This window comes from Sciurus vulgaris (assembly GCF_902686455.1).
Source record: "Sciurus vulgaris genome assembly, chromosome: 13".
NCBI lineage: Eukaryota > Metazoa > Chordata > Mammalia > Rodentia > Sciuridae > Sciurus > Sciurus vulgaris.
The window spans coordinates 37,027,789-37,036,617 of record NC_136474.1 but is presented as its reverse complement, the minus strand read 5'-3'; the positions used below and the strand labels follow the sequence as shown (position 1 = coordinate 37,036,617).

Genomic DNA, 8,829 nt, shown 5'->3' with positions numbered 1-8,829 from the left:
TTGAGAAAACATTAGACAGATATAATTTGAGGGACATTTTATAAACAACCTGACCAATACTCTTCAAAGGGTTAAAACCAACCAGGAGAAATTGGTAAGTGTTCAGACTGAAGAAACTTGAGGAGATATGGTGACTACATGCAACAAGGTGTCTTGTATTGCATACTGGAACAACAAGAAGAAATAAGGCATCAGTGGAAAAACTCAGTAAATGTGAATAGTCCAGTTTAGCTAATGGTGATGCATAAATGTTAATTTCTTTGCATTGAAAATGGTATCATGTGACATAGAAGAGTCTGGGTAAAGAACATGTAGGAATTCTCTGTGCTGCCTTTGCAATTTTTCTGCAAACCTAAATTTATTTCAAAATAATGTATTGTTAAAAAAATACTTTAAATGTCGTACAAGAAACCTTAGGGGAATTTGTCTTAAAACTGTGGAGGGCATTTTCAAGACTGACAAATTTCATTGAATAATAATATTTCAGTATAAACTTGGCTAAATATATTAGAATTAAAATCAATAGCCATGAGACAAACTGGGAGTCATCTAATACAACATGCAGAAAGGATCCTGGAAACACATCCTGGACATACCTGTAGAGAAAGAGGTGCCTTCTATGAGCTTCGAAAAATTCCCCTTCAAAGCCTGTTGCTAGCATCCCTCTGTCTGTGTGCTGCTACTTGGTGTTGGGTGTGTGCAGTGCATGACATGCCAGTCACTCCAGTCACTGTCCAAGTCTTGTCTTGAGTCCTGGCTTCTAAGACACTGATCAGGAGAAATGTAAACAAGTACAAATGAAACATGAACCTTCATAATTTTGAGTGTATCCATTCCTCAACCCCTTGTCTATGGGATTATCTACTTCCATTTCCAGTATTTGGGGTGCCATGGATTAAATGCTTATGTCTCCCCCTCATCATTTATATGTTGAAGGCTTAGTCCCCCAGGTCATTGTGTTTATTAGGAAGATGGAGCTTTTGGTAGGTAATTTGGTCACAGAGATGAAACTGTCATGAAAGAGCTTAGTCTTCTTGAAGGAGAGAATCTGCTTCCCCTCTCTCTCTACTATGTGAGGACACACAAAAAGGCCTGGGCTTACAATCCGGGGTGAAAGTTCTCACCAGAACCCAACCATAACTGGCCCTCCGATCTTCCACTTCCAGCTCTAGAAAGGTGAGAAATGCTTAAATGTCTGTTGCCTCAGCTATCCAGGCTATGGTTTGTTGTAGCACCATGAGCTGACTAAAGCAGGGGGCAATCAGAGCACATCAGGTAGACCACTTGAGGACAAAGTGTTGGAGGAGCCTCAGCCTGAGCCCACCTGGTTCCAAAGACTTAGAGATACTTTTAAAAGGGAGCAGGGGTTCTAGCCAGTGCTGCTCTCATGGGGGACAGTTGCAGGAGAGACAATATTCTCTCCAATTATTGCCCTGTCTGAACCTTACCCAACCCCTCCCACAGGAGGGTCTTGCTATCAAGGCCCTTCTAACTGTTCAAGCGTGAATGGCAAAATAACACTTTGTCACCAGCAGAGAAGGAAAACCCAAGTTAGGTCACCTGTACAATATAAAAAGGATTTCAAACCCCAGGCATGCCTTCCATCTAGTTCTTACTGGGGCCTCTCTTTTGGTGGCAAACCCACAGAACACTGCAGATGTGTTTCGCAAATCTTTTTTTTTCCTCTGCCAGAAGCTGCTTCAGCTTGCTTATTTTAGCTATTTTCTCAGTCTTTAAAATTTGGGGACTTCTTCAGGTGATTTTCATTGATTGCATTAATTTAGTTCTTTCTTTATCCACTTCCCTGTAAGTCCTTTCCTTTTAAAAAAATCATTAGCCTTTTTATAGGTGCATAACTGTACATAATGGAATTCATTGTGCAATATTCATACATGCAGATATCATAAATTGATCTCATTCCTCAGTACCTTCCTTTTCCCTCCTCTCCTTCCTCACCTGATCTGCTAGCTCTATTCCCTTGATCTCCTGTCTATAATCATTATTAGTAGTAGTGGTAGTAGTAGTAGTACATTATACTAATATATATAAACTAGATTCATCATGGTATATTCATACATGGACATAGCATAATTTGGTAGACTTTGTTCCCCAATACTTCCTCATGTCCTCTTCTTGTCCCTCCTTCTCTAACCTTTTCCTCTACTCTGTTGGTCTCCCTTTTATTTCCCTGAGATCCCTGTTTATTCCCTTTTTTTCTAATCTGTTCTTTTTGAGTCCATTTCTTCCATTGCGCATTGCAGTCAACTTTGTGTCCCACCTCAACCTTTCAATTAGCCTTCTGCAGTAGTCTATCAATTCATCCTAGTACATCCTAAGCATTGCTAAAGAAAACTTTCACCTAAGGTATGGTTTGATTGGCTTATTCCCCTTGTCCCCTTGGTGGGGCTGCAATGCCCACACCATCTACCAGAGCCCTTGTAAGTGCCTCAGTACATGTGTCCATGGTCTTTAGCTCTCTTCCCAACATGATTTCTACTGCTTCTCAGCCTGGTTCATGGTCACCTAATTTAAGGGAGTGACAGTAGGAAGCAGGAGCTCTTAATTACTTCAATTTTGTTTGCCAGGGTTTTTTTTTTTTTTTTTTTCAACTTTTTGTGTTTGGGGGAGAAATTTTTTCACTCTTGAAGAGAGGTTCATCTTCCCGTCCCTGCCCTATTGATGTCTATTTTACAAAATGGTGTGTTTGTGTATCTATGCAAACAATTTGATTAACTTAACTTCTCAATGCCTCCCCCATCCTTGCTCCCAGATCCTCTTCCTGGTACTCTCTTGGTCTCTCTTCTACTTTCATGGTGTCACCTCTACCCACCCCTCTAGTTTCCACATATGAGAGAGAACCTAGAATATTTTCTGAGTCTGACTTATTTCACTCAAAATTACATTCTCCAGGCTCATCAGTTTCCCCACAAATGATACAATTTTGTGCTTTATGACTGAATAAACTCCATTGTGTATGTGTGTGTGTGTTTGTGTGTTTGTATATAATATTTTCTTTACCCATTCATTTGTTGACAGACATCTAGGCTGATTCCATAACTTGACAACTGTGAATTGTGCTGTGGTAAACATTTGTATGCATATATTTTTAAAGTCTACTGACTTTTATTCTTCTGGATAAATACCAAAGAATGACAGAACTTGATCATATGGTGGTTCTACTTTTAGCCTTTTGGGGAAACTCCATACTCATTTCTACAGTGACTATACAAATTTAAGTCCTCATCAACTGTGTATAAGTGTTTCTTTTCCCCACATCTTCACAAACATTTATTGTTATTTGTATTCTTCATGCTTGCCATTCTAACAGGAAAGGAATCTCAGTGTAGTTTTAATTAGCATTTTCTTAATTGCTAAACAAAGGTGGACATTTTTTAATGTGTATTTCTTTTGATAAGCACCTGTTCAGTTCATTTGTACATGTATTGATTGAACTATTTGTCTTAATGGTGAGGTTTTATATTTCTTTATTCATTTGGGATATTTATTTTCTGAAGAGTGGATGCCAAAGATTTTCTCCCACTCTATAGGTGGTCTCTTTACTCTGATAATTATTTCCTTTGTTGTACAGAAGCTTTTAAATTTGATGCTGATTTACTGATTCTTTATCATATTTCCTGAGGTATAGGGGTCCTATTCAGGAAATCTTTGCCTGTGCCAGTATATTGAAGAGTTTCCCCAATTTTTTCTTCTAACAGTTGCAAAGTTTTTGATCTGATACTTTTGCCTTCACTTAATTTCAGAGTTTACTTTTGTGCAGGCTAAGAGATCTGGATCCATAAGGATATCTAGTTTTTCTAGGACCACTTGTAAATAGACTTTCTATTCTTCCACGTAGGTTTATGTCAGTTTTATCAAGAGTCAGATGACTATAGCTGTGTGGGATTGCCTCTGTGTCTTCTACTCTGTTCCATTGCTCCATGTGTCTGTTTTTATGCCAGTACCATGCAGTTTTAGTTACTATGGCTCAGTAGTATAATTTGAAATCAGGTACTGTGATGTCTCCAATGATTCTCAGTATTGCTTTAGCTATTCTGTGAGTTTTGTTCCTCCATATGAGTTTTAGAATTGTTTTTTCTAGATCTGCGAAGAGTGTCATTGGATTTTAATAGGTATTGCATTCAATCTGTAGATCACATTTGGTAGTATGGCCATTTTAATGATATTAATTCTGACTATCCATAAACATGGGAGCTCTTTTCATCTGGTGTCTCCTTTCATTTTTCTTTAGTGTTTTATAATTTTTAATGTAGAGGTCGTTCACTTTCTTGGTTACCCTTATTCCTAGGTATTTTAAAAAAACTATTGTGATTGGAATTGGTTTCCTGACTTTATTTCTCAGCAAATTCACTATTCATGCATAGAAAAGTTGTTGATTTTTGCATGTTGATTTTTATATTGATACTTTACTGAATTTTTTTTCATCACATCTGTAAGTCTTGTGGGGGAAACGTTAGGGTTTTGTAAGCATTAGATCATATTATCTGCAAATAGGAATAATTTGAATTTTTCCATTCCTAATTATAGACCTTTCATTTCTTTCTCTTGCCTAAGTTCTCATTTTTGTTTGATCCTAAGTATTACTATTAAACTATATAGGGTTTTAAAAGAAAAAAGAAAAAGTAAAAATAAATGAATAAAGAAGGGTAGAGAGAGAGGGAGAAAGAGGCAGAGGCTGAGAGGCAGCAGCGGCGGCGGAGGCTCATTGGGGGAGGAGTAGAGAAAAAAACAGGGACGCGGCAGGGCGAAAGGAGAGCCGCTTTCCAAAGCGGCGCGGTCCGAGGCTGGAAGAGGAGGGGTAGGGAGGAGGAGGAGGGAGGAGGAGGAGGAGGAGGAGGAGGAGAGGGGAGGGGAAGGAGAGGGAGGGTGGCGGGAAGGAGGTTGGAGCAAGCCGCGGTTTGGGGTTGGCGCTAGCCGCCGGAGCTCACCTCACCTCATGCTGTGGGAGAGCGGCCATTCTGTTAGAGCTAAGTTGACCTTAAAGACTCCTTTCTCAAGATTCAGACTATATCATTGCAGATTTTATTAAGGGTGTCTGTGGGCCAAAACCTTATGTGGTGATCCAAGGACCTTTAGCAAATAGTGATTAATTCTTGGATGAATGGGAGTGCAATGTTGTAATCATTGTAATAACCTGTCCAGATTTTGATATGGGAAGGAAAAAGTGTGAGCGCTACTGGCCTTTGTGTGAAGACCCTACAACATTAGTACCACTCAAAATTTCTTGTGAAGATAAACAAGCAAGGACAGATTACTTCATTTGGACACTGTTTTTTGAATTTCAAAATGAATCTTTAAGCTATATCAGTTTCATTATGTGAACTGACCAGTCCATGATGTTCCTTCATCATTTGATTATATTCTGAATATGATAAGCTTACTGAGGAAATACCAAGAACATGAAGATGTTCCTGTATGTATCCATTGCAGTGCAGGTTGTGGAAGAACAGGTGCCATTTGTGCCACAGATTATATGTGGAATTTACTTAAAGCTGGGAAAATACTAGAAGAATTTAATGTATTTAATTTAATACAAGAAATGACAACTCAAAGGCACTCTGCAGTACAAAGGAGCAATATGAGCTTGTTCATAGAGCTATCACCCAACTGTTTAAAAAACAACTACGGGTTTATGTAATTCATGAAACCCAGAAAATTGCTGATGAAGGGAATGAAATTAGCTCTGAAAGTATGGTCTGCTCCATAGATAATGGAAAAATAAGATTCTCCTCCTTCAGAACCACCAAGGACTCATAGTTGCCTTGTGGAAGGGGGTGCTAAGGAAGAAATACTGCAACCACCCATCTTGACACCTTGTTTCCCTTTATCTTTTCCAACAGTCACTACTGTGTGGCAGGACAATGATAGATACCACCCAAAGCCAGTATTGCAGGAGGCTTCCTCAGAACAGCACTTAACAGACCTCAGCATCTTTTCCAGGGGAAAAAATGAATCAACTATTGAATAAATAGATAAAAAATTGGAGTGAAATTTAAGTTTTGAGATTAAGAAAGTCGTTCTCCAAGAGGGACCAAAAAGTTTTGTTGGGAATACTCTCTTGAATAGGAGACATGCAAATAAAATTAAATCTGCTTTATTTTGTATAATTGATAAAATCTCTAAGTCACAGGAGTTAAGTTCAGGGGATCTAAAAGTTGATGGTATTTCTCCGAATTCTTATGTGGACTGTAGTGCAGTACAGTTGAACAAAGCTCCTCTGTTATTGCACCAGAAGAATCACTGAAGAATTTAGACACACTTTCCAGGTCAGACTGCCTTCATCTTGATAAGCAAGGGCATGTAATGTGGTCATTTCATGGACTTGAAAATGCCACACCTCATTCATCTGAAGGCAAATCCTCAGATATTCACTGTCAAACTATGAAAACTGAATTTAATACTGAGCCCTACAGCACAAGTTGAAACCTTTGATATTGTGGATCATCAAAATAGTTCACCTCTATTCAGAGCACCTCTTAGTTTTACTAATCCTCTTCACTTTGATGACTCGGAGTCAGATGAAAGGAAATCTGATGGTGCTGTGCCCAAGAATAAAACTAATATTTAAACAAGTGCCACAGTTTCTGCTGCCACTAGTACTGAAAGCATTTCTACCAGGAAAGTATTGCTAATGTCCTTTGCTAGACATGATATGGCAGGAATGATACATTTGGGTGCGGAAAAAGATGGTGATGTTAGTGAAGATTCACCACCACCTCTACCTGAAAGAACTGCTGAAACTTTGTATTGGCAAGTGAACATAATCATTTATAAGAGCAGAATGGAATGAACTTCAAAGTCAGGAATGGTCTGAACAAAGAGAATCTAAAGGCTTGATGACCTCTGGAAAAGGAAAATGTGATCATCCAGCAGGAGGCGTTCACACAGAGACCTGTACAGAATGTCCACCTACTTTCAGTGACAAGAAAGATCAAATAGCAGAAAGTTCAACCGAAACCAAGAGACTGGTTTTGGTAATTGATGTGGAAAACCCAAACACTTTCAGAATGGACATGATTCAAGAAACTAAAAGATACTTTTAATTGTACTGGAAAATTTAAGTGCCACTAAAGCCAGATTTATAGTATTCCATCTTGAAAATGTGGGACTAACAGCAGTGTATACTGTTACCATAATATTACTTTGCTGGGACCATCTACCTGCTTTAGAAAAAAGTATTACATATTATGCGCGAGGGCGCACGTGAAGGAGCAGTGGGCCTCCCGACCCCGGACGCCAGCGCGACCAGTTCAATCCAGGCTCCTGACCGGCGGAGGACAGAGAGGCTCAGCGGCTGAGCCGGGCCAGGCGAGGGGAGGGACCCCATCGCTGACCTCTCGGGCCTCTGCCTGGACGGGGCACCTCCAAGCAGGGTTTTCAAGATGGCGGCCTAGAGGGTGGCTGCATTTCATGTTGCTCCAGGACTCAGGATTCAAAAGAGGAGATATTGAGACACTTGGGACCAACTCAAAGCAGCCCAGTGACTCTCACCCGTTGGGAAGGCGTCCCGGATGGGACGGTGGTCCCGGAATGCAGGGAACTTTGTGAAGTAGAGGTGCCGACGAAACACCCCTACCCCCGCTGGAGCAGTGAACTCGGACAACTGGGAGCCCCGTAAAGGAAGCCGCTCGGCACAGCGCTGGGACTCAGAGCAACCACTGGGGCTCCGGCGGCTGCCCAGGGGAGGAGTGGCGAGGAGAGCTGTGTGGACTCAGAACACCGGGGCCTGGCCTGAGGAGGAGGAGGAGGAGCGTGGCCGCTTGGATTCGGAGTGATTGCACCAGAGCTACAGGCGGTTGCCAGAGGAGGGGCTGCGTGGCGAGCTGTTTGGACTCAGACCACTTCTGAACACTGGGGCCTGCCCGGAGGAGGAGGAGGAGGAGGAGCACGGCGGGTCGTTTGGACTCGCAGTGACTGCATTAGCGCTCCAGGTGGCTGCTCAGAGGAGAAGGCGAATGGTGAGTTGTTTGGACTTAAAGTGACAGCTCCTGAACACAGGAGGGGCTGCCTGGAGAAGAAGCGTGGTGGGTTGCTTGGTCTTGAGTGGCCGCACCAGAGCTCCGGGCGGTTGCCCAGAGGACCCGTGCAGCGGATCACGTGGATTCAGAGCCACTCAGAGCAACCGCGCCTGAACACCCGGGGGGTTATCTGGAGAAGGAGGAGGAACAGAGAGGGTCACTTCGACTCGGAGTGATTGATTGCCCACGGCTACGGGTGGTTGGTGGGAGGTGGAGGCACGCAGTGAGTTTCTTGGACTCCTGGTGACAGCACCGGAATACTGGGCGGCTGTCTGGAGGAAGAGGCGTGTGGCGGGTCTCTGGGACTCAGAGCGATTGTACGGGGCCCCAGGTGGCTGCTCAGAGGAGGGGCCACATAGCCAGGCGATTAGGTGCAGAGCAGGGTCCCAGGATCTAGGAGGCTTCTTGGTGGAAGAGCCACACAGAGACAGGCTTAGGGCGGAGCGAAGGTTCCAGGCCTGCGGCAGATTCTATGAGGAGGGGCAGCCTAAGGAGATTCATCTGTGAAGGGTGAGGCTCCCAGGCCCAGGAGGTAGGGCCGGGCCCCTGGGAACTTTCCAGAGGAAGGCAGCCCAGCCCAGGCGGTAGCTGTAAATTGAGGGGAACCTCTAGGAGGGAACTCACCAGCGAGACCTCCCCACCGGGTGAGTCTTCCCTGCCGGGTGAGGTTTCCCCAAAAGGACGGTAAAACCAGAGACTCAGGCCCAAACAGGCCTTGCCTCAGCCCGCAGCCTAGGTCCCCTTTGGATGACCATTGGTCAACAAGTGGAGGCACCTCTGCCCACTAGCAGGG

The 8,829-nt window shown here is 43.0% G+C and overlaps 1 pseudogene across 1 annotated transcript; it reads left to right on the top strand.

Moving 5' to 3' along the window:
- Positions 1 to 5,351: 5,351 nt before the first annotated feature.
- LOC306643112 (tyrosine-protein phosphatase non-receptor type 12-like) lies at positions 5,352 to 7,061 on the top strand (annotated as a pseudogene). Its single transcript has one exon. The product of its transcript is annotated as a tyrosine-protein phosphatase non-receptor type 12-like (transcript).
- Positions 7,062 to 8,829: the final 1,768 nt, after the last annotated feature.